The following is a 25,657-nucleotide window of genomic DNA, read 5'->3' as shown; positions in this document are numbered from 1 at the left end:
TCCTCCCCATTCCTCTGCCCACTCTGTCGTTTCAAAGCTTTTTATATTTTCTTTCCCTTTTCCAGGAGGCAGCTGACGCCGGCCGGCCGGCTGCCAAGCAGGTCAGGCCTCTGCAGCTGAAACTGCCCGAGATTCCTAAGCGGGATGATGAATCAGCTGTGTCCTCTAGGACACATCCTCTCTTGGACACGCTGCTGGGCTGTCGTGTCTCTTCCCCGTGAGAGTGTGCTCAGAGCTGCTGGCTGATGACACTGGGTGGGTTGATGAGTTTGGTTTAACTCTTCCTCCTCCCTCTCATAAACCAGCTTCGCCTCCTGGTGAAGTTATTGCCCCTGAAGCTGACGACAGCAGCTCTAGATGTCTCAGTGGAGGAGGAGCGCCGGGCTTTGAAGGAAATGATGCCTTGCTTGTCATTTGCCTGCTTTTAAAAGCATATTAAGACAGCTTTGGCTTGAGTGCCCTGCAGGCAGGAATTCTGGTTTTCATTGTGTCCATCCCTGCTCCCAAAAAAAGTCCTTGACTGTTGAGGTTGCTGAGTGCAACTGCTGTAGACTGGAGGCTGCTTTACCCAGGCTGCCTCATGCCTGATGACTCTCACAGCACAAGAGATTTTCCTTTTCCAACCTTTAAAAGTTCTTGGGCGTGTTTACATTTCAGTGCTTGTTCATCCCTGAGTAGATTTTGCAGGGTAAAGTCCTCCAAATGTGGAGGGCTGTCCTGTCACTGTTATGCACAGGGCAGCTGAAACAAGGTAATGGTTATCAGGCACTGGGGATGGTGATTAAGAAGCTGACTATTGTACTTATTACCATCTCCTCCCACAAGCTCCTGCCTTGCTTGTTTGCCTTCTGAGGCCTGACTGTACTGCTGTTTATTGGGAGAGCACTGCTCTTTTCCAAGATGTTTGCTTTTAAAACCATCAGAATGTCCCCAGGGTATTTAAAAGGGGCTGTGCTGTGTCACGAAAAACAGTGTTCCCCATGGAAGGATTTTTTTCCAAGTGACAGGTCAGTTGGGCAGCAAACATGCAAAGGAGGATCACCATCACAAATATAAGAGAGTAGAGAAGAGCTGACCCCAACTCTGAGGCAAAGAAACGAGAGTCTGGGCTTCCCCAAATGCAGGTGCTGCTCCTCACTGTCAGTATCCTTTTGAACATCATGTAGATAGTTTTCTGGGATTGACATTAACCTCTTTTCATAAGCGTGCACAAGCACCAAATGCTGAAATCCACTTCAGGGCTGGATGGAAAATTTTTGACTATGGTTTGCTGTCAGGAAATGCTGGTTCAGCAAGAGGAAAAAGATGTCAACTTCAACAGTAAAAAAAGGATCAGAAAGAAACAGAAAAAATATGATACCATTGAAGATACTCTCCTGGGGGCCTTTTGAAGCAGTGAGGTTTATTTTTCAGTGCCCTGTTTTTATTGTTCATTGACATGTAGGATAAACACAGCCAGAGCAGAGGCTGCACCATCTTTTTCCCTGTGGTTTTGCTCAGTATATGGCAGGTAACAGCTTCTGCATACCCAGCATGTCCTTCCCAGTGCCTACCTGCAATAACACCGGTGCTAACAGTGCAGGTAAAGTGGAAGGAACTTTTTCTGATGTACCATCTTTCTTAAGGGAGAGCAAAGTGCCCCTGTGAAGCACAAAACTCCCATGGAGACATGCTGGGATCTGTCTTGGAGGTGGATTATCTCCTTCACTGACACCCTGCACTCCTGCCCATGTGGGTTAACTGATGAGCTAGTAAAACTATTGGCTTCCCTCAGGTCTTGACATACTCCGCATTTATGTAGCTGCAGCTACTTAAGTCTGGTAATTCTAAAAATGGCATTCTTCCTGAGCACCCAAGTCCTCACCAGTGTACAAAGTTAAATATGCAGGGCAGAAACAAGACACGAAGAATAACCCTGTGTTGCATGGTAAGTGTGTGTAATTTTGGTTACTGCTCTGCATTTTTTTATGTCTGCCAGATACCTGAGATTGACAAGTAAATAGACAAAAATATATGTGTTGAAGCAAAAAAAGCTAAGAAAAACTGTATTCTAGTGAAGTTCTGAAAACAGCTAACCAAATAAATCTCCCCAAATACACAGCTTTGCTATTCAGGGTGGCTGTTTGGTTCAGGACCTTCCCAATTAGCATTATAAACATACCAAAGGGCTATGCATGTTTTAGAGTAAACCACCTAAATAGATTATTACTGTTGGATAGCAATTAAAATGATTGAGTAGTCTAATCTATGTCCTGGTGTAGTGCCAAGTATCAGAGCTCTGATTTATGCGTTTCCCCCTCCTCCCTGTGCTGCCTCTGAAATGGGACAGCGTGGGAAGCCTGGCAGCACATGGGACAGAACTCCCCTCAGCACTATCAGGCCACTTGTTCCTTGAATTCCCCTCCAGGAAGTGGGATGGAGAGACGAGAAGAGACTTGGCGCTTCCCAACCCTGCTGATGAATGGGGACAGGCTTTCTTTGGACTGCAAGTGAATTCACCAGGCCAGATGCTCAGGCCAAACCCCAGGGCTGCTTGTTCCTAGGAGGGAAAGGTAGAAGATTCCTGAGGTAGTTGTTTTAAAATTTCTTTACTGTGTGTCTCGGTGAGGTTCCTGTCTCAGAAGTGATGCCTATATTTTAGTCTCCTTTTTCAGTGCTGCCCCCTAAGGCAGAGGATACAAGAAAGGACCATCATTTTTAAGACAGCAAGGATACATCCTTTGCAATTGTGACTCCCTTTGGCTGGGATGTGGGATGTTTGGCTGGCCTGCTGTGTTTTCTGTCTTTCTCTGGGACAGCTGAAGTGAGTACCACAGTAACAGATAGATTCATGATGGATGGACTGGCAGAACTACCATATTTTACAGAGGTTAATAAGAGTTTTGTAGCTGTTATTTATTACCGGGACAGGGAACGCCTACATGTGTCCCTATCTCTTATTGCAGTAGTAACGCTCGTCTTGAAAACCAGTTCATCAGCTTTCCCCCAGGCACTCGTCTGCTTTTCCCCTCCTCACAGTTTCGCCAGGCCATGCTGCCCATTTAGCATTTCCCTGAACTACAGGGGACAGACGGAGTGTCTGGGAATGTACGCACAAATCAGATGACCCGAGACAGGCTGCATTTTTTCCCCTTGTTACTGGATCACTCAGGTGTTCTTGCTTTGAATCTCCCTCTTTGTTACCTACCAGGGCATTTGTGGCTGGAAGGAGGGTTGTGGGACAGGGGCAGTTTGACACAGCACGCACATCACAGAGGAGCAGTCTGACTTGCTCGCAGCTCCACGCGCTGCTGCTCTAATGACAGCGGTGATTTTTCATGCCTGCTCTTGGAAGAAGAAAGTAACTGTTTGCAGTAAGCCACGTACTAATCAGGAGCTTTTGGGGGCCTTTACCTGTCTGTTTTCCTCTCTGAGTGACTCGCCTCTGAGCGGGACACTTTGCAGCCCTGAGCCCATGTCAGCCCTGCCGGGGTCTGGCATTTGTCAGTCACTCGGAGCATGCGAGCTCAACTGAGAGGTTTTCCCAGCTGCCGCACATTGTTCCTACTATGGGAGGCTTCTGGTCCCAACCTTAGAGAAGCTGCCAGTGTTCTGGCTGCTGGGCAATGCTTCTGCCAGCCCGGGGGTGAAAAAGGAAAGACAGGCAGGGCTGTCCAAGTCTCTGCCCAGATAACGCCTGGATTTCACCGCCACGTGATGCAGCTGTTTAGCAGCTTGTGCATGCAAACGCTGTTGAAAGCCGAGGGGGCATGGGAGAAAAGGAAGAAACGTTTTGTTTCTCCTCTCCCCTCCTCTGCCTGTTTTTGTCATGCTGCTGCTCTCCTGCCCCGCTCCTCAGCTATTTGGCAGAATCGCTGCCATTGCAAATGTACGTGACTAATCTGTTACTTGAGGAAACGACTCACAGGCATGAATGACCCAGACTATCAGGGAGCTGATGGGATCCTGTGCTGGGAAGAGTGGTTTGGGGGTTTGGGGGGCTTGGTGTGCTTTTATGCTTCTTTCCCCACACCCCAGCACCCCACCCCTTTGGGTTTTTTTTGTTTTGTTTTTTGTTTTTTTTTTTTTTCTTTTTTTTTCTTTTTTTTTTCTTTTTTCCTCCAGAGCATTGCTCCCTTTGTTAACTGATGGGAGAGAGATACCCATCGGCGTGCTAGATGCAGGGATAGGGGCTGTATTAAAGAGGTGGCCACCCTCTTCCCAGCCCCGCGGGCAGATGTACTGCTCCAGGACTGCACGTCCCTCTTCCTCCCCAGCCACACGGATGCCGTTCCCTTGCGGTGGCACGGTGCCATCGGCCGCAGCGCGCTCGCCGGAGTGCAGAGGCTCTGGAAGGTCTGGGTGTGAGATTAGGGCAGATCCTTACTCGTTCGTCTCCCAACCAGCTCAGGCAGACACCCGAGGCCGTGGGACCGGAATGCTCTGACCTGAATACAGCCAGGCACTGTCCCTCCGAGCCCGGTCCTCGCCTCCCTCCACCACTTTGCTTTGCTCCGTTTCAGCTGTGCATCCTTAAGTGATTCAGGGGCTCCGGGCCAAAGGGCTCTTTGCCCCGCTGGGCCGATCCTGAAGAGAAGGGGTGATGTGCCAGGAGGTCTGGGAGGCGAATGTCATTTCATCACTGTTCTCTCGGGAGAGGTAGAGGGATCCAGCATGGGAACAACGGGGGTGGGGGGGCAGGGGTTAATGAGGAGAAATGGGATAAATTAAAGAAGGGAAAATGTAGGCCAAGTATTTGGAGAAAACATATGTTTAAATGCTGTCAAGCCAAGAATTATTTTCTTAAAAAAAAAAAACCCAGAGAATGACTAAATTGTTGGACACAGCTCCTAACTAGGTACCTTGAAAATGTGTTGAATCAGGCTCTTGGTGTGAGTTACTGGCTCGGCTCTGGAAAATATACCCTAGGGAGCACCAGCTTTCCTGGTTTTCCACTGATCTTAATGCCAAAGTGAAATCTCCTGAGGCGAAGGGAAGGGACATTAACTAACTTACAGTGCCATCTAGCCCCATCTAAGACATAAGACGTCTGTGAGTGGTTGCTAATTTTGTTCCTGTAACCGGGAGGCTGAGTCACTTCAGCTCTAACCCACCTCCCGGGTCATGTGCTTGTGGATATAAGTGTATCTTGGAGTACATCCGTGCATGCACTGGGATGTATTTTTAAAAACCTGTCCGTGAGCCATAAACCTAAATGCCTGACTGGGAGCCATCCCAACTGGACAAATCCCCTGTGTTTTCATGGCCACTCGAGGTGGGGAGGGCAGCTCAGGGTTGCTTAGGCCCGGCTGGCACTTCCCGTTGATAAGACCTTACTTTGGATGGCTCAGGGATTTGCCAGCCTGCAGGTGCTTGAGCTGGGAGCGTTGGGTGCTGGGTGCTTGCTACAGGCTATTAGTAGGGACTTCTCCCCAGTGCAGTGTTTGTAACAGCTCCCAGTGCTCAGAGCATGGGGTTCCACTTTCTGAGGGAAAAAAAAAAGAGGCAAATATGCAAGCAACAGTGCTGCTGCTACTGCTCATCTTGTGAAACACGGTGGGGGCAGAGAGTGGTGGCTCCAGCTCCTCTGCCCACACTGTGCTGTGACTGCATCCCTGCGCCTTTCACTGCACCCACCACAGACACATCATCCCCTGAGACATGGGGACACGGGGTGGACTTTGTAGGGGGTGAACCCATCAAAGGCCACAGAGTGGAAAAAGATGTCTTGGGCTCCCTGGTGCAAGGGTTCATCGCTCTCTGAAGTCTGTGAGAGTCCTAATATTGCCATTTTAGCTCTTTGAGCCTCTGCTTTTTACCCTTGTGGGCTCCAGAGGGATTCAGGGGTTGTTGGTCGGCCCATGGGTTTGGAGCAATATTTTGGTTTTGAGACTGCAAAGCTGGTGCCAGCCTTTCTCTTCTCCCTGCAAAAGACGAATGCAGGGAAGCTGGCCAGACTGCCAGAGGTAGCGAAGTAACCTTTTTCTATGGAGGAAAACACCCATTATCCTGACGGGGCTTGGATTACCAGTGTTTTTTCACACTTTCTGCTTTGTTTCTTTTTTTTTTCTCTCCTTCTGTGCTTGCAGTAATGTCCGTAGCCAGACATATGCTCATGGCCTGGAATGAAGTCGACTGCAATTACATCCTAAGGGAGTCACTCAACGGGGGTTTTGTGGAGTCAGGACGGAGGCTCTGGTGAAGCTGCACATGTGCTGTTAGACCTCCAACTGCACTCGCTCTGCCTTCAGCTTTGTGGGAACGAGGAGCAGCAGGTTCAGAAATACAGCCAGTCTGGTGCACATCTGGAGGCAGTAATTGGAGGTAAAGTGTGCACCTTCTGTTGTCAATCGAATGAGGTCTTTTCTTGCATTAGCGATTTCAGCGCATCAGCACCAAAATTCGTCCTTTTAAACACACTTGCTCCCCATCTCCCGTGCTCTGTGCTGGTCTGAACCTTCTCCAAGCATAAAGGTGTTGGGAGCTGGGTTGCAGGCTCAGGCCTCTTTCCTGTAAGGCTCCTTGTGCCTTACTTTCTTTATCTCCAAGAGCAGCCAGAAGCACATGCTGTGGCAACATAATCATTTAATCCAGGCTGGTGAAACCTGTTCTCCAGATGAACAACTGACAGATCGTTTGCTCTGTAGCTCTGCATATGAATGCAATGTTTGTTGGCGTGGATGGATGCCGGTGCCAGTTTTCCACTCCAGTTTCCAGCAAAACCGAGCAGCAGTCTGACCAGGAATCTGCTCCCAGCTCCTTCCTCTGCTCCCTGCAACATCCTTGTTGCAGCCACATTAGTGCTGGGGCTCTCTGTCCCTGGCTGCGGGCTGCTGATGTGGATGCAGTAGGTGCACAGATTCCTGGCAGGCGGATGCAGCCCTTGGAGGAGCACAGCAGGCCTGTGGCGCCTGGGATAGGAACATGTTTGCCTGGGGAAGGAGGTGATACCTGAAAGGGTGCAGCCAAAACTAACAAAGGTGTGTTCAGAGATAGATACAGTTTGATCTTTAGCCCCTGATACAAACCTTGCCTTGGCTGGGGAAGCTGCTCTGCCAAGCCCTCTTGTAAGGGTGTAACAGCCTGCTGGATTGCTGGTGATTCCAGCAGTGGGTTGGAGTGAGGACGTGTGCTGCTGCCTCCCATGCAACTGCTGTGAGTTAGGAGGGGCAAGGAAGAGGTGCACCCTTGTTTTAGGCCTCTGAAGTCCTCAGGTCTGAATGTCAGATGTGAGAAGATGGTGCTCTCATAGTCTCATGTGCTGTCATAGAATTACAGAATTGTTTGGGTTGGAAGAGACCTTAAAGATCATCAAGTTCCAAGCCCACTGCCACAGGCAGGGACAACCAGACCAGGTTACTCAAAGCCCTGTCCAACCCAGCCTTGAACACTTCCAGGAATGGAGCATCTACGACTTGTCTGAACAACCAGTTCCAGTGTCTCACCACACTCACAGTAAAAATTTCTTCCTAGTATCTAATCTAAATCTACTTTCAGTTTAAAGGTGTTACCTCTTGTCCCATCACTACATGCCCTTCTCAAAAGACCAGAGCCAGTGGTTCATTGCACATTGTGCAAAGACATGTGCTTATGCAGGTTTCCTTAGTGGCCAGAAAATCTGTCATCTCCTGTGTGCTGGAGATACTTCTGGTGAGCAGCCCGTCCTGCTCTGCTGCTGTCCTTGTTTGCTGCTTCTCTGGTTTCAGGGTCCATCCCTTCCAGATTTTGTAATGCAAGCAGCAGCTGACACTCTCATGGCCCAGCTGACAGCTTGGTGGTGGCACGAAACCAGGGAGAGGGTTGTGGTGTGCACTGGTGGCAGCCACTGCTCGACAAACAGCATTAGAAACTTACCAGGTGAATATGCAGTGGTTTTGCTGACATTCTCTATTTTTGGCTTAAGGAGCAAGCTGAGGGCTGAAGCTTTACCAGGGCCAGCTTATGCCTCTTTAATTGTCTGATCGCTTGCACTGCCTCTGAGGACGGAGGGCTGAAAGAAGCTGCAATCCAGACTCCTTTAAAACGCCTTTTTTGAGAAGAGCATGCATTTGGAGCCAGCACTGTGAGGTTGGCTCAACCTCCAGAAACACTTTCCAAAACTTGTTGTCCAGAATAGTGTGCTCTAAAAATGCACTGCATCTCCCTGCACTAGCTGGTATGACCTGCTGTGACCGTACAACAAGGTTTTTCTTTCAGCTCAGATGAGATTCATATTAAGATCTGTATTAGTTGCACAGCGAAACAGCTTCTTTTTCTTCCTTGTTCCCTGTTACGCACTTCCAGTGCCTGTCTCTGTTAGATGAGGGCCTGTGGGGAGTTCAGGGAGAGCTGGCCTGGGCCGTGTATCACCCTGTCACCAGGACCAAGCTGGGAGAGGTCAGTGCATATGCACAGCTCGGAGCAGTGTGTGCTGTGCTGGGATGGGTGGTTTGAAATTGTCACTGGTATTTTATCTTCAGTTTAGCATGGCTCAGGTTTGTCAGCAAAACACCATGGTCCTGAAATTTCAAGCCTGAGGCAGAGCTGGGAAGAACATCCTAGAGCTCCTGGGTTTCTGTCTAGGGCTTTGGACACAGCTTCAGTCAAAGATTCCCCCTTCCTGAAAGGAGAGAGATGTCAAAGTGTAATGTTTACATCAGTTATGTGAAGTCCACTCAGACCTATTCAACCCCCTGCCTCTGCATAACTTTTTTTGGCAAGCATTAACTAATAGGGAAGGGAGTAAATCTTGCTTGAAGTTATTTTTCTTTCTGCTCCCGTGTCCCACCCCAGGTGCCCCATGGCAGGTGCTACAGAGGCGAAAACCAGTGCTCCTGTAGAGACAGATGAGCAGCACACAAAATGATCTCTCTCCTCCTTGTGCACCCCAGAGCCCAGAAACTCCCCCATCTCTCCAGCCTTGCAGCCCAGCTGTCCCAAACCCCAGACAGCCCAGGGGTGGATAACAGCAGGCTGCTCTCTGCACGGCAGCCCAGGCGATGAAGGAGATAATGAGAATGATTTCTTGGTACAAGTGCAAGCATGAATCCTCTGAAGAAATACTAAGTCTAGTTGCAGTGGAAGGAAAAAGAAAAGTAAAGCAAATGCACACATGTGCATACACACAACCTCGACCTCATGTAGCGTTGGAGGGTTTGGTTGTGTCTGCTTTTTTCTCAGCTGCTGGTCCTTGAACTCCTCCCAGCGTGGTTCCACCACTGGAGCAACAGCTGGCATGCTGAGGTGCACTGCAGGGCTGCCAGCTCTCCTCACTGCAGATCAAGCCTTGCACTCTGTTACTGGGGGATTTCCTTGAAGCCCTTCTGCCTCTCTGCCAGAGTGCTCGGATTGTGTGAGAGCTGTGCCTTCTGATGGAAGAAAAAGCAGGGGGGGCTAATTAACAAAAAATGTTTCCAGCACTCAGGATTGTGGAGGAAAATTAACAAAGAGGAAATGAGTGTGACCTACAGTGAGTAAAATAATAATCTTTTTGTCCCGAGCAGGGCTGTATGAGCTGTTTGGATGACACGTGGAGGAGCAGGGGTGTGGAAGAAAATGAAGCCCTGCTCAGCGCTGCAGGCCTTTTGCCACTGCAACTGAAAGAGTAAAAACTTATTTTGCTACTCTGGATGCTAACTCATGACAGGCAATTGCTTTAGCTATGGTGAATGAAGCCCAAGGAAGGGTCCATCACAGATTAATTCCTAAGCCTTAGGGTGTTTTGCTTAGTGAGGTGCCAGATCAGTCTGTGGAAATCTTGTTCTTGAATTATTATTCCTTTTAAATATTAGACCCTACCTGCAAAGATGAAGTGTTTCCTGGCCTCACTTTTCAGTATTGCTGTTCTTTCCATCCTCTATTGCTTCCACAGAGGGTAGAAAGACAAGAGTTTTCAATACCTGCAAATTTCCATCTGGTTTGTTAGCAGCACTTCTCATGAAGGGGATTATGAAAAGTTGGAGACGCTACAGGTAAGCATCCAAACAGTTATTCTGGCTTCCACAATGAGGCAGTGTGTTTTGTGTGGCTAGAGCAGCAGGAACAGGACTCATGAGTGACAGAGCAAAAAAGTCAGTGATGGCTATTTGGCAGGAGAGACTTAAACTGTCAGGCTAGGCATGTATCTCCATTGTGGTCTCTGACTCACAATTCAAGTATGCTGGGAACATTTGAGGGGGCTGGGTCAGTTCTTTAAGCAGTGGGAAAACAAGGCTTTAATGCATCACGGCATGACTTTGGGTCTGTGCTCCACTGTTCTGCTTTTCTTTGAGGGAACTGGTGTGGCTGGTGGTGGGGAGAGGGAGGTGTTGTGAAACCACACACACACACACACTCACATGTGATTTTAATCCCTCCTAACAGTGTTTCAGACTCATTTGACTGTGGTGGCTGAGCTGAACCACTTCTGACTTGCCCTCCTGAGGGTGAACGGAGGACAGGGCTGTGCGGGGGGCTGGTGACAATTCGGTTTCAACCTCTGCTGCAGCAGCCCGGCTGAGGTGTGCAACGCAGAGGAGCTCGGGGAGGGCTCACCAGCCCCTTCCAGCTATTCAGTACCACTCCGTGGGCACAAGAGAGTCACAAACTGGCCGGTGAAACCAGGCTTGCAGCTCTAGTGTGTGGTCATCACGGTGGCAAAAAGCAGCCGGGCTGTCCTGGTGAATCCGGCTGTGAGGGTAGGAAGGCGTGCCAGCAGCCGCGCTCTCCTGCTCCCTCCCACTGCTGCAGATAACGCCGTGCAGCCTCCCGGGGTGGGAGGTGTGCCTATGCCCTTACCAAAGGTGTTTTCTGTTGATACGGTGTGTTCCTGCACATGGAGGGGAAGGCAGATAGGGCCAGACATCCTCTCCCGGATCATGTTGCGTGGCTGAGAGCGGCTGCTGGCCGTGGGGTTGCTCCTCTGTGCTCCTCCGGCTGGAGGCAAGCACCCATTTGGGGATGCTTCCCGGAAAATACAATTGTACAGTGAGCAGATGCTTTCTGTCCATTGCGCTTCCTGCTCCTGGGAGGGGCTGGAAGGAGAATCAGGAAATGTTGTTGGAAAAGTATAGCCAAAAATGGTCAAGACCAGGTAAGGAGCAGCTATATGGCACATGAGCCGCTGGCTCCATAATTAAGCCAAGTGCTTGGGATGCAAGAGGCTTGGCTGTGCTCAGTTGAGAGCTGGCTTCCTGTGTGTTCCTCCCTGCTATGATTCTGACCAGAAATTCCATTTTTGACTTGAAAAATCTTCCAGATGAAAATTTAATTATAGAAGTGATGTATTCCCACAAGAAACTTCAGTGTCAGCAAATAAGCATTTTCTTCTGAAAAACTATTTTATTCACACACACAAAAACCTGGTTCCCACTGGTTCCAGGCTAAGGCATTACCCTGGTAAAAACTCAGTTGATTTGTTTAATAAAAATGATTACAGTTTGCAATTAGCATCCATTAGGCATACAAGTTGCAAAGAATTGACACCGGTCCTGAAGTCCTCTTGCATGGGATGAATTTTCTTGGCATGTTATTAAATCATGACCTATGCCATATCTGTGATTTATAAAAGGTTTCTGGCAATGGAGCAGTGGGATGAATCAATCATGGGAGTGTTAAACCAGATAACAAGATTTTCTTTCCTTCGGTGCAACAAATTACTTGCTTTCTGCAGAGCAAAGGTGCAAGCATTTTCCTCCAGACGATGTGACTTGTAACACGGACTTTGTAAATATTTTCCTTATGTAAAGGTCTTTGCTCCTGGTTGTTATTGGTTCCATATTCACTTGGGATCTTTGCATGCAGAGGATGGCTTTTGGCTTTTGAAGAGGAACTTCTCGGAGGCTGGACTGTTTCCCCTCACACTCCTGAGTCTCTCCAAGGTGGCGTGTAATGCTCAGAAAGGCTGCTAGGGGAAAGGTGCTTTTCTGTGTCTAACAGAGAATTCTGCAAGCTCATTAATAAAGGCCAGATAAAATAAAGCTTGGAAAGTCAACATGTTCAAGAAGATATGCTGTTCTGGGAAACAAGTGGAGAGGAGGTGTGTATTTATGTGAACAAAAGAAATCCAAACTGTAAACCATAATACATCTGTTAGCTCATTAATGCATCTGATGCTGACTGATTCCAGGGGTGTTCCTGCTGCCCAGCAGCAAAAGTGCAAATAAGTGGACAGCTGTGATTTAGTGCCAAATATTTGAACACATCGTGACAATTCAGGCCACCCACTCTCTTAAGTAAATACAACTTCTGGAGAATCATTTCAAACTGGGCTGAAGTGCAGACCAGCCACTTCATGTGCATCTCAGCCAAATGGCCCTTAAGTATTTGGGGGCCAGACTGCCTTCTGTAACACCTTGGGAGCCCCCATTCATCCAGAATTTGCGCTATGTAGCTGAGGGGCAGAGCTGACTCTTGATGTTAATCTGACTTTTTCTAGCTCAGTAAGTACAATTTCACATGTAAATGTGAACGTGGAACAGATCTGGACTCGATTAGCTCCTGAATCCTTGACAAAAAGCCATAATTGTTTATCCAGATGATGTTTCTTTCTCTCTCTTTTATTTTCTCTGCACTTTAAAACCCAGGTTTTAATGAGCTTGTGAAATAAATACGTGAGTGTAGATTACAGTGGTATCAAAGGTGTCAGGAAAGCCCTTCCCTTCCCCTCAGCAGGGCTAAATGATCACTTGGTGCACATTTCAGTTGTGCTCTCTAGAGCCTTGGGCAGGGGTGGCTGCGGATCTGACGATGGGAGGGAGGGTATTTCCAAGACAACACTTAGCCCGGGGCTCCCATTACAGATGTGAAGGCCCTGTGATATATATCTTTTTTTTCCTGGTAGGCAGTGAAATCTGTGCTAGTGGCTATATCTGGGGCACAGGGTTGTTGTGGGAGGAAAAAAATTGTATTTATCGGGGTAATCTAGTTTAGGAGCACAAGTACTAAAACATTTTAATCACAGTCATACGGCTGTGTGTCACTGCAGGGCAGAATTAAGGCTATTTGTATGCCTTGGTAGCACACTGCCACACTTCAACAAGTTTGAATTTATTTTAAGCATAACTTTAACTCTGAATTCCCTGGGTTTGTAATGTCTGGTCTGGAAATAAATGCAACCTCTTTATATTGTACTTTACTCTTAAAATAGGCTTTCCACTTTAGCTCCGTTTCTGTTGGCTCGGCAAGAGCATAGGCTGTCATTTCCTGCCCTGCTGGGTTTGCTGTTTAAATGGAGAGGGCGGTGTATCTGAGTAAAGGAACACAGCAGTAAAAGCTGAGATGGGAGAGGGATGGCACTCCCAGGGCAGCTGTGCCACAGCTCAGTTATTGCTTTAACTGCCCATGCCTATCTCCTGCATCAGTGTGTGGCTACCTTTGGCACAGAGATGCTTTCCTTGGGGATAGAAGGCGCTCACAAGGGGTCAGAATTTCAAATTGGGTTTCATGCTATGGAAGTGACATTGTGATCTGAGCTCCCAGTAAGGCCACTGGAATTGGTGGGGTGATGTTCAGCTCACACCAGGCTGCTTGTGAGCTTGGCTCACAGCTCTGGAGCAGCATGCTGTAGGTCTTCATGTGCCATGATGGAGAGGCTCCTCCTGGCCAGGCTGGGCACAACTGGCCCAGTGGTGTGCCCAGGGATGGGGCACAGGGATAGTCCCTGCAGGAGAAGTTACTCTGTTTGCCTCCTCACTGGGGAAAACACCTCCTTCTCCTGTGATGGTGGCTCAGGGAGCTCTGGGGACAGAGTCCATGCCCTGGCTGTTTTTAACACAGATTTTGTCTTCGAGGCTTCTTCTTAATAGGAGAGAAACAGCATCATTCCTGGAGTTTCTCTGCCTTGGCTTCTGCCTGCAGCCATTACCTCCTTCCCCCACTGCCAAGCCATCCTGCTGGGCTTCTTGCCTTGCCACACATCCAGAGACATAGTGAGTGCATATGTCCCTCATCTCTCCCTTGCTCTCCTGTGCAAGTTCCCTCACTCTCTCCCTAATTTCCCTCCCAATACACCCATGCCCTACCCCCTGACTAAAGCAAAATTTCCCTCTTTTTTTGGCAGCTGGCCTTCCCAGGGGCCCAGACTAACAGAAGCCTGAGCCCTGACTGACTGTGCCTTGGCCAGAGCAGAACAACTCTTTGCTGAGAGATAATGTTGCCTTAAAGGAGAAGGGATTTTTTTATTTCCCTATCTGTTTCCCTATCCTGCTCACCCATTTGTTTCTAGGCTGCCATGGGGAGAGTGATGCTTGTGCCTGGGACCTGCTGCCTCCCAGTCACCTACTGGGAGTTCCCCTCTTCCTGGACAATCTTCCTGTCTGTAGAGTTCATCTCTGAGCCAGGCCTCCCGTAATTAAAGCAAGCCTTGCTCTTGACTTTCTGCAAGCTCTGGATTTCTGCAAGGCCTTTCCAGGACTTGCAGCTTTCCTCCAGCTCAGCCCTTGCAAGCCAAGTGATGAGGCTTCCAGGGCTTCTCCCGCGGGATGGCTCCAGTGCATGCATCTCACTGTCAGGAAGCTTTTCCTGACACTCAGCCTAAATTTTCCCCTTTTCAAATGTCATCCTGGCACTCCTACTTAGCATGCACTTTCTGTGTGTCTCACTCCCTCTGAGCAGGCTGTGCTTTTCCCTCTCCACTGCCTGGGCTCTTTCTGGTGCTTGCTGGCTGTCACCCACTTTTCTCACACCCGCCTCAGCTTGGCCAGTCCAAGCACATTATCTTACAGCTCATTTCCCTTTATAAATCAAAACTCCCAGGCATTTTCCTCTTTTAGGTTTTTTTTTACTGGTTCTTTTTTTTTTAATTTTTAAAAAATTATTATTATTTTTATCCTTTTCCCTTCTCTCCACCACACCGGAGGGATTTTTTGGTGTGTGCCCCATGGTTCAGAATGTTTTTCTCTCCACTTTCACTGGCAAGGGTTTTAATATAAAGTGCTGACATTTCTTTGTTGCTGTGGGCAGCTCCCTCCTGGAGTAATGAATGGCTGGGAATGGGTAAATGCACAACCAGAGGTCCTGGGAGCAGCCCAGGCAGGTGCCCCTCCACCTGTGCAGTGCTCATGCAAACTCTCCAGTACAGACTGAGCTCCCACTGTGGCTTTCCTCTGTGTGGAGTCATGATCACTCTCCCTTGTTTGGACTCCTCCCATGGATTTTGTGGATCTGAGGATATTAAACCTCTGCTGAGTTAGGTTGGTGTGGGCAATGACCTTGAGTTCATGGAGGAGCAGACATGAATTGCCTCCATGTGCCTCATTTCTTTATCAAGCCAGCCTGAATGTGCTTCCTGACAAGGAACAGAGTAGCACCAGAATGGAAAAGAGTAAGAGACAGGTTGCTTTTCCTTCTGTGTCCAACTTCTTTGCTACCACATGACATGGGTTCTGTTCAGCATCAGGACCTGGGCTGAAGGGCTGAGCTGCTCTCCCACTTTGCACTGCCACTGGCATTGAGTTCTGGCTTTGCCATAGCCGGAAAATGAAGGTTTCTCCATGCAAAGCGACAAACACAACTGTGGAGGTTGCCATGACAGCTCTGAGGAGAAACTGGGTCAGCCCTGCAGCCAGTGGAGGGGGCCAGTCATGGCTGCCTGGTGGTCACCTGCAAGCCCACATGGGCAGATGTGTTCCAGAACTCATTATTGGGCTGACTGCACTGGTTCTGTGTTTTCTGGGAGAAAACCAAAGAGTTTCAAACTTGGTTACCATTTTAAAGTTAGTGTAGCTGAAATGGTTGGTTGGAACCCACACCACTGCCATGGCAACAGATACATGGCACATTTTTTTTGGAACATGAAATGAGAGCAACTTTTCTGGTGCATAAGTAACTCTTCAGAGGAGAAGATGCTAAGGAACTAGAATTAGGAATAACATACTGAGGGAAGTGGAGAGATCAAGCCAGTAGAACTGAATACAGGATCATTTCAAAATTAAAAAGAAAGTCAAGGATGAATGGTGAGACCAAAGCAAAAGTGCTTTGGCCAGTACAATTACTTAAATTATAGCGTCCTCCATGGACTTAAGACCAGTTATGAAACACATCATTAGTTTCACATCAAAATAGTTTTTTCAACAGATAAAAGTGCATGTTCATTGATTATTGATCCCTTTGGAGAATGTGGTCACAAATGTTTCAGGGGCACATTGCTGAGAACTGTGGAAGATCTATCTTTTTTCCCAGCCTTTTACCCTCCTCACCTTCTCTATATCCTCCTCAAGGGTATTTTATTGATCTGATTCTCCTTTTCTCTTCCTACTTGCCACTTTTGAGACAGAAGACACCAGGGATCTGGGTACCCTCCTTGAAGAAGAGAAGGGATGAGAAAGGCACATCAAACAGTCCATGCAGTGGAAGCCAAAGTCACCATTGTTCCTTTCCTTTGTCATCACCATAATGCTGTGCAGAAGGACAGACACTGATGACCCACCTCCCATGGGTCATGTATTATCAGCAGTTTCATAACAGAAAGTTTTAGGCTTAACTCCAGCTCTGCGTTTATGTAGATAGCACTGACAGGTGTGACCTGTTTAATAGTGTGACTATACATTCTGTGGTTATTTCCATGTAAAAGACAATACATACTTTTGTAGAGATCGGGAGATTTTTGGGGAATTGCACGTGAGAAATATAAATTAATGCAATGAACTGCCTTTCGTACACACACACTCATGCACACACACAAAAGCATGGCTCAAGTTGCAAGGTTTGCTCCATAAAAGTAGTGTAGATTTTGAAGGTTTTGCTGCTGCCTTTTGCAGCCTTTTTCCTGTCCAAGAGGCAAGGAGCACCAGAGGTTTGCCCCATGGGGCACCGACAGCTTGGCACTTTGCACTGCATGGCTGGAGGGTCACTGAGCCCAGCATTACCCGGCCAGGAGCGGAGTTGTGGCTGTGACAGAGCCTTAGGAAGAGGTGCCTCTGTGTCTGTGCAGGTAGCCAATATTGCACTGAGGGGACAGTGGTTTAGCCATGACAACAGAAAGATGACCTGTGCTTGCTGAGCACCACCTCTGCACAAGCAGTGCTTTCTGAGATCACACTGAGCCCTGGCTCAGCCTGCTGGCATCAAGGCTGGGCTGGGCGCAGGGTCTCTCAGGGAGTCCCTCTGAGGCATCAAAGCAGGCAAATCCTTCCTGCTGGCCTCCTCCCTGCCTGGTTTTCCTGTCTTTGACCCTGCCTGGATGCAAGGTCCCCATCCAATCTGCTCTATCACTCCCCTCCTCAGGTAGACAGGAGAGAGAAAAGGCTCCTCAGCTGAGATAAAGTGAGGTAGAGATCACTCAACAATGAGAGTCATGGGCAAAACAGACTTGACTCGAGGGAATTAGTTTAATTTATTATCAATCAAATCAGAGTATGAGAATTAGAATCTTGAAAAATCTTGAAAACACCTTCCCCCCACTCCTCCATTCTTCCTGGACTCAACTTCACTCCCAAACTCTCTACCTGCTCCCCATAGGGCAGGGGGATGGGGAACTGACACTACAGTGCAGGGAGACAGGGAGCTGGGGCTGCAGTCAGTTCATCACATGTTGTCTCTGCTGCTCCTTCCTCCTCAGGGAAGAGACTCCTCACATTCTTTTCCTGCTCTAGCCAGGGGTCCCTTCCATGGAAGACAGTCTTCCATGAATTTCTGCAAGATGAGTCCTTCCCACGGATTGCAGCTCTTTATGAACTTCCCCACCGTGGGTCCCTTCCACAGGGTGCAGTCCTTCAGGAGCAGCCTGCTCCAGTGTGGGTCTCCCACAAGGTCACAAGTCCTGCCAGCAAACCTGCTCCAGGGTGGGCTCCTCTCTCCGCAGGCCACAGATCCTGCCAGGAGCCTGCTGCAGCACGTGCTTCCCATGGGGTCACAGCCTCCTTTGTGCACATCCACCAGGTCCTCCCTGGGCTGCAGGTGCATCTCTGCTCCACTGTGAACCTCCCGGGCCAGCAGCAGGGGAATCTCTGCTCTGGCTCCTGGAGCACCTCCTCCCCCACCTCCTTCACTGACCTTGGTGTCTGCAGGGCTTTTCTCTCACATATTCTCACTCCTCTCTCCAGCTGCAATTGCTCTTGTGTGGCAACTTTTTCTCCTTAAACACGTTATCTCAGAGGCACTTCCACCATCAGTGATGGGCTCAGCTTTGGCCAGCTTCAGGCCCATCTTAGGTCTGGCTGGCAATGGCTTCATTGGACATAGGGGAAACTTCTGGCAGCTTCTGACAGAGGCCACCCTTAGAGCACCCCACTACAAAAACCTTGCCATACCAGCCAAATACACTGTCTTAGACATCATCTCCTCTCCAAATTAATCTGAAAGCATTTGTTTCCAATGTTTCTCGAATCTCAGAAGGGACCTTAATCCCTTCATCATCCTCCTCATGCAAAGTGTACCTGGGGTGCCGGATGGCTGAATAACCTCTCATGCACTGAGAGCCATTAGCATTTGAATTAGTGACATGAGGATTATCCCATTTAGCAGCTGTTGAGTGCTGTTGAAGGGACACCCTCAAGAAGAATGAACAAAATGTAGTGAATTCTTCTCTTGTAGTAAGGGTTTTCCACAGGGATATCTTATGATTGTTAAACCTCTTTCCTGGAGAGAGCTGGACACCTCAGTACACTTACAGCATGCCAGCAGATGAGAATGAGAAAGTGGCACTGTCCCCAAACAGGAAGGGAAGTGGTCCTGCCTGTTTGGGAAACAGGCTAAGCCAAACATAAAGAGAACAGTCATAAGAAAGCTGTAAAAAGAACCAAAAGTTAAAGCATCTCCTCTGCTCTAGAGCACTTCAGTCATAAGAGATGTGCCTGGGATGGGCCTCACTGCTATTTTTCTAGTTGGAAATGTAACTGCTTCAGAGGGCAGGAGGAGCCAGGCAGCAGTTAGAGCCCCCAATGTGATATAAAAGAAGAAAATGAACAAAAAAATGAACAAAAAATGCTCTCTCTGAGGATTTGACTAGATGCAGAGAAGTGCATTTTGAAATTGTAGGATCTCTCAGACATATTGCGTAAGGAAGCCTTTCTGTGTGCAGGGCATTTTTGCAAAAGGTGATAAAAGTGAGCAGGAATTATTGCAGTTATTAGTGTAGAAAAATCTCTCCCTCCTGGTATATGACTCCATTTCTCTTGACTGTGTGTTAAGAAAAAAGACAGGTGCCAGTCCTCATCATCACAAGAATGTGCTGTCTGGGCTTCTGCATCAAAGACATTAAAACATGACTGTCTCCATCTCCCACTTGGAGTTTTGAGCATGACTCATTTGGGAGCTCTGCCTTTTAGATTAAGCTGAAGGGGCTGAGGATGCTGCACTTTCCCAAGGATTCACCTATGTCACCTCCCACTGGGATGCTGGTGACCTGCCTCCCCGCCTTTCAGAAGGTCATGTCCCTCATTCAGGTGTGTTGTTGATGCCTGATCCCCTTTCTAAAAGCTGTCTTGGCCTTGAGATGTTTGTGGAAAGTTGGCTTCATTGTCCCCCCAGGATCAGCATCTCAGAAAAAACAGAAATACCACCCCCCCCGGCTTTTGTCTTCAGTGAAGAGTGAGGGGGACAGCAATGTGGGAGAAGTGAAGTGGCTTTTTTGTCCCACTATGATTCGAAGCTGATCGGAAGACGTGTACTTTGGGGGAGGTTGCCATGCAGGGTTAGAAAATTAGTTTAAAATGGTGAGGCTGTCCCTGGGGCAGAGGTGATGAGAATGGGCAAATAGGAATATTTTTCCAGTCTTTTTGTGGAACTGGAAGTTTTAATTTCTTTTAGACTTAAGGGGGGATAAACTTTTTTCTAACAAGAGGATTTTATGGGGTACAAGATTTTTCCGCTTGACTTTTCAACCTCTTTCAATGCAATTTTTGTCTTCTCGCTCACTAATTTTTTCTTTCTCTTTGAATAAACTCCCTTTGAGGTGCATGCAGTGGCAATATCCAGGTACAGGTGAGGATATAGAAACATTTACAGTGTTAAATAACATCCTTCCTATTATTTCCTCTCTAATTATTTTTGCCCTCTGTGATGACCACTTACAGTCTAATGAATGTAAGCATTATTTCCATACAAAGTAGTGGTAGCAACAAAGATGAAGATGCCTCTTTTTAACCGTACTTCTTTCCAAGCAGGCCTTTTTCATACCACCCTTACCATTTATCTGACTAGTAAATCTGCAAATACATGCAAATGGTATTTACTGTGTTTTTACATGTACCTTGAAGCAGATGGTGAGCCAGTACCAAAGCTCACATTTTTACACCTTTATGCAGCATCTGGGGAGCTGGATTAAATTCCTGCCCTGCTTGGGGCTTCACACAGACCTCTGCCTCTGTGGCAAGTGACTCACAACTGCTGCCAATCCCAACTGCATTGTTTCAGGGTATTTTTCTTCATACAGCATGAATAAAAGAATGCTGACAACACTTCCTCCACCTCCCTGTCCCCCCTGCCCACAAGTAATATTTCCAAAGAGCCGTGCCAAGGTTTTGAGCCCTTATTGTGCGTGCTGCTGGTGTCTCAGTCACCTGGATGCCCTCCTGCTTTTTCCATGCTCTGTGGCCCACTTCAGCTGCTATTGCAGCATCCCCGGGCGCTGTGCGTGGGCTGCTCAGTGAGGCAGATGCAGGGAGCTGGGTGTGCTGCAGGATGGAACCCAGGGCACGGGCTGAGCCCTCTTTGCTCACTGATGTGGAAAAAGGAGTGGGAAGCACTGTTCTAGGACGTGAGCTGAGCTTGTGGAAAGACTCCTGGTGACATTAAACCTTCTGAAGGGCTGTTGTTAATTACTGTAAGGAGATCAGGCAGGTCTGTCCTGTAACCAGGGCTAGCAGCAGGCTGTGTGGTGACCCTGAGATATCAGGGGTTGCTTTGACTCATCCACACGCTGGGCAGGAAGGGGAGGACAATGGAGAAAGGGCTTCCCAAGCTAGGGCCTGAACTGCAGCCTGTTTGAAGGGTGTCAAAGCCTGCTTGCTGTGGACACACAGAGGCCTAATCCTGTGGGCATCCTTGCTGTGCCATACCACTGGCAGGGTGAGGGGCAATGCCAGTGCACAAGCTGCTCCTTCATCTCCTGCAGTTTGTCCTGCAGGCTGGCTCATTGCTCCTGGACACACTGTTGTTTGCTGGCCCTCTATGCATCCCCCGCTCAAAGCCTGTGGGGTTAAATGTGTGAGATGGGTGTTGCCAGCAAAAGGGAAATCCACCTGTGGAGTTCCTTGGGAAAGTCCTCTCTGCTGAGGAGTTCAGCAGTGAAGCAGCACTGAAACCTACTCATATTTCCTTAGGTAACACCCAGCCCTGGGGAAAATCTCCCAGGAGATCACCCTCAAACACACACACACATGCAGCCCTCATCCCAAAGCTCTGCCCTTCCGCTTGCCACCCAAGAGCAGATGATTATTAGGCATGAAGGTTTCTTTCATTGAAATCTGACCTGCTTGGGGTAGATGGATTCTTCTGGAATCATTACTGTAGCTCCCTCTTTTCAGAGAGAAGTAGATATATGATGTATTTGACGTCTGCTTTGGAATGAGTTGTATCTTCAATATATCTGTTTCTCAAGTGGATCTGACATTTTTGTATAACCAGATGAATTCCTTCCCCTCACTCAGCCACCTTTCTCATTATGTAGCCTTCATTGCCACTCCACCCCTGCAGCACCCACACTCATTTTCATCATCTTTCCTCTCTTTTTATCATTTTGGTTTTGAAGGCTTCAGCTATGGGTCATTCCTTCCCATCCATGTGTTCCTTCCTTCTCCTGTACAGTGCCTCATGTATAACTTTCTCCTCTCATCCCCTTGGAACCTGTGTTTCTCCGTGATGCTGTGTCTTTCTGCATATTTTCTCTGGCATAATGTATCACAATTCCCAATCTTCCTACACACAGAATTGTGCAGTCTCTCCTTCCCATATCCTCTCTTTACCCGTGTCTTCCCCTGGGCAATGGCTTGCTGCCTCTTTGTTGTACTCCATTCTTTGGGAAGCACCTATGTGAGCTGCCCCAAGCTCTGCCTGCACAGCAGGCTCCAGCACAGCCATTATTAACATTGTCATTACCTTGTTTACCTCCCAGCCAGCCAGCAGTCAAGTACTGGTGGACAGATCTTTGTGGACAGAAGGAGCTTTATTGGAATGATACTTCACTGATGTAAATTGTCATGTTAGAAGGGAAAACAGGCCTTGGAATGCTCGCTCTGCCACTCTGCAGTCAGCTCACCTCCCTGGGATTTACCAGGCTTTCTTCTCTCTGTGTTCCACACATCAGCCCAGACCAGGCACAGGAGTACCCACTGCATGCTCCAGTTGTTGACGAAGCACAAGGCTGCTCAGGGCTCTTTTTCCAGCAGCTGCTGAGTGCAGGGGTCCCTTTATAACCTTTATATCCACCACAGAGGGGTAGCATGCAGAGTAGGTAAACTGAAACCCTGCTCTGAAACCCTGGAGTGTGATGCACAGTGGGGAGCTCAGCTGGGAGCTCAGCAAGTCTGTGGCCTGTTCTCCCATCTAGTGTTGGACTTGTTCAGCTAGAGGTGGACCTTTCTTAAAGTAGCCCCCTGCCCCCCATGCCGCAATGAACTTTTTGTCTTCTGCTGCTTCAGATCCAGAGATGGGAACTGCTGGGAGAGAGAAGGACTCATCAGGCTGCAGGCTGTTTTCCCTTGTGGCTGAGGGGATGCTGTGTTTATTACCTCTCTTCCTGAGAAAACACAATTCCCAGGGTGACTGCACTCTGACACTGTCCCACTGTTTTAACAGTGGCTGACAGATGCTCTTTTAGCTTTTGGTCAGTATTCAGGCCATTTTGGTAATGAAGTATAACGGAGCAAGGAGCTGTACAGGTCAAGAAAACTTTCTGGGGTAGATGGCAGTGTTTGGAAAGAGGGTGTTTCCCTAGGCATCACCTCAGAGATGACTGTCATTTCTTTCAGATTTAATCACAGTACCACCGACAGCACTTGCACAGACTGAGTCTCAGCATGATAAGTTCAAGGAACCCCAAGTCTGCACCCACAGACATTTTCTGGTTTACATCCAGGCCAGAAAGGACAGTGTCTGTTACTTCTTCCTGCCATGGGAGACATTGTGAAGGTCTACAAGCAGCCTCTGCAGAGCCAGAGCCGGCAGCGAGTACACGTGGGACATCGGCCCTGCGCGCTCGGCTTGGGGCTGCCAGCACAGGGGTGTTTCTGAAACATGGGGCACCACACGGCACTCTCCACAGCTGCCCTGCTCTCAGACACACACAGGCATCTGCGGGAGAGGGGAGGCACCCCTCCGGCTCAGGCAGCAGTCGCATGGCAGCGTGCCTTTGACCAAGAGGAAAGGAATGCAGCATCTCCCCGTGACTGAGAAAGCTTGGGTGGTTTTGCACATAGGAAGCTCCTTTAAATGTGTTTCCTCTCACTGCCTGGCCTTTTGTTTTTCAGCCATGCTTGATGCTGGTGTTGGAAAGCTGAACTCCCCAAAAGTGAACTTCCTCTCCGACTATAAACTGACCCTTGGGGTTGCTATAGCGACTGCAGAGCGGCCAGCGGGCTGTGTAAACACTCCCTCCCGCTTCCCATCACACTGGGCCTGAAAGGCGCAGCCACGGGATGTGCACAGCAACCTGGATTATGCAGGCGGTTTTGAAATGCAAACCCGACAATTTCTCTGCTTCCTCCCTGCTTCCCCCGCGGGGAGGCAAACCCAGCAGGCTGGTAGCAGGCATAAACACGCCCGTCCTGACGAATTTGGGCACATGGTGTGGTACCGCAGAAACCAAATCCAGACACTTACCTGGGGAACTTGAGCAAGATGTGGAAATACATGGTGCAACTGGATCCTGTGCAACATCTGATTCCCTTGGCCTCACTAACTGTGGAGTTTCCAGCTGTGTGGGGGGAGCAGTTTGGTACACACTGTCGCAGCTCCTTCTATGTAATTAATTGCAACAATCGACCGAGTGTGAAATCCATCAATTTCTGTGTCCTCTGTTGCTCACTTTGATGTCAGCTCTCCATCTTCTATTTTCTTCCTTTGTTTTTTTTTAATTTTTATTTACTTCATTAAAGTCCCTGACTCTCTGAGTCACTCTCCAAATGTTGATGTTCATGTCTGTATCCATCCCTGAAGAACCAGGTCAGGTATTTCAGCAGCAGTAGCGTGAGTGACACACTGAAGCAAATGGGAAGGTGTTTCCCAAGCCTAGTGGGATATGCATCCCCTCCAGCCACTGCAAATGTTCCTCCAAAATGGCAGGTACTGCCTAGACAGGGATTTTGTGAGAGGCAAGCTAAACTACCCTACCAAGAGGAGATTATCAGCTCTGCTCCCATGGCATTTTGATGCATCTTGCTTGGTTGTCTTCAAAAATAAAGTTGCTGTCCCACCACAACAGACCTGTGACTGCTTGAAAAAGCACAAAGCACATAATCTCAGAGGTAAAATGAAGCCACTGCTCCAATGCTGTCTGGAGGGGCCATTCAGAAGTGCCAGGTGTCCTGCAAAACACCCATCTCTGCCAGTTGCCAATAAACTCTTTTGTTTCACTGCTAAGAGACTTCCTGGCGCAAGGATGGATGGACTTACGTGATCCCATCTTTATGTGTGCTGGGTGTCACTGACCAAGCTGATCGATATGTACCTTTGATCAGATACCTGGCTATACAGTCACAAGCTGTCCGGGAATTCCCTGAATTTCCATCCTTTCTGCCACATCAGAGAGCACACACAGCCTCTGTTAAGCAAAGTACTGGCAAAGGCAGAAGAGAAGGAGATTTCTGGGAGAGTGCTTGTCTGTAATCCTAAAATGTCACTCTAATCCCAGCCTGTGACTCAGAGCTGGGGGGATGCAGAGGGTCGGTGTGGTCTGCTCACCCACTGCGGTGAATCATTACACCCCAAAGAGAAAAGGAGCCTTAAAGCCTCGCTCTGATTGCTCTGAATGAGAGCAACGGGACATGTTGCACAAAGTGTGCCAAATCAAGGGCAATTCTGATATTCATTTTGTTACAATACTCAGTCCCTACAGTGTCTCACTTAACAGATGGCAGGAACTGAATCTGATTAAACAGGGTTTTCTGAATCACTTGCAGAGACAACTGAGAGGCAGGCAGAGGTATAAAGCAACACACAGCTCTGAGAGCCTTCTAGATCTCAGTGGGTTTGCACTTCTCCATTCACTCAGTGCCTGCCTTATTACAGCATTTAAAAATAAATCAGCTGAATTAGTTGGTGTAAGTACATGGTCTTTCCTGCTCCTGTCAAAGGAGTGCCCCAGTGTCTAGCAGTGCTGCCAGCCTGCCTGCATTCAATGCAGAAAATGTGGTGAGCTTGGTAATGTGATGACACTGATGCTCCCATTTTCCCTGAAATGAATGTCACAAAAATAAACAGCCTGCAAATCCCATATTCAGGGAGGGGTTTAAAAAGTGTGAAGTGGGCCGCATGCATCTGTGAAGTAGCTGGGGGGAAGGGAGGCAGGAGTAAGGAGGAAAGGCAAAGCGAAACTACTTTGGCAATTCTGAGAGCTCAAAGATCGCTGGTCAGGTGAGTTTACAGAAAGCAGATTGCCCCGATGAGAGATGGGACAGCCTCAAACAATGCAGCATCTGAATCATGCCCATAGAAGCAGCTTAAAACCTGGTTGCTATAGAAGTTATCAAAACCTCTGCAAAATGGGGCTTTTTTGTGCAAATTTTGATGATTCTTCTTGGGAGGGAGGCCAGCTTTGTGGGCCCCACAGGTCACTCAGTTCTCC

At 48.4% G+C, this 25,657-nt stretch overlaps 1 long non-coding RNA gene across 2 annotated transcripts in view; it reads left to right on the top strand.

The window, feature by feature from the left end:
• LOC134552851 (uncharacterized) overlaps positions 1-24,392 on the top strand; it is a 72,665-nt gene extending 48,273 nt beyond the window's left edge. The window contains exons 5-10 of one of the 2 annotated variants that reach the window (XR_010080960.1): positions 66-255; positions 2,408-2,552; positions 2,642-2,803; positions 6,069-6,303; positions 9,462-11,974; positions 22,845-24,392. This is a non-coding gene — a long non-coding RNA (uncharacterized LOC134552851). Of the gene's footprint in view, positions 1-65; positions 256-2,407; positions 2,553-2,641; positions 2,804-6,068; positions 11,975-22,844 lie in introns of both variants that reach the window. The other variant, XR_010080959.1, reaches the window with a different exon arrangement.
• Positions 24,393-25,657: the final 1,265 nt, after the last annotated feature.

The sequence above is a fragment of the Prinia subflava genome, chromosome 1 (genome assembly GCF_021018805.1).
Source record: "Prinia subflava isolate CZ2003 ecotype Zambia chromosome 1, Cam_Psub_1.2, whole genome shotgun sequence".
Taxonomy (NCBI): Eukaryota; Metazoa; Chordata; class Aves; order Passeriformes; family Cisticolidae; genus Prinia; species Prinia subflava.
The sequence above is the reverse complement of the archived record's forward strand: the minus strand, read 5'-3'. Positions and strand labels throughout refer to the sequence as shown.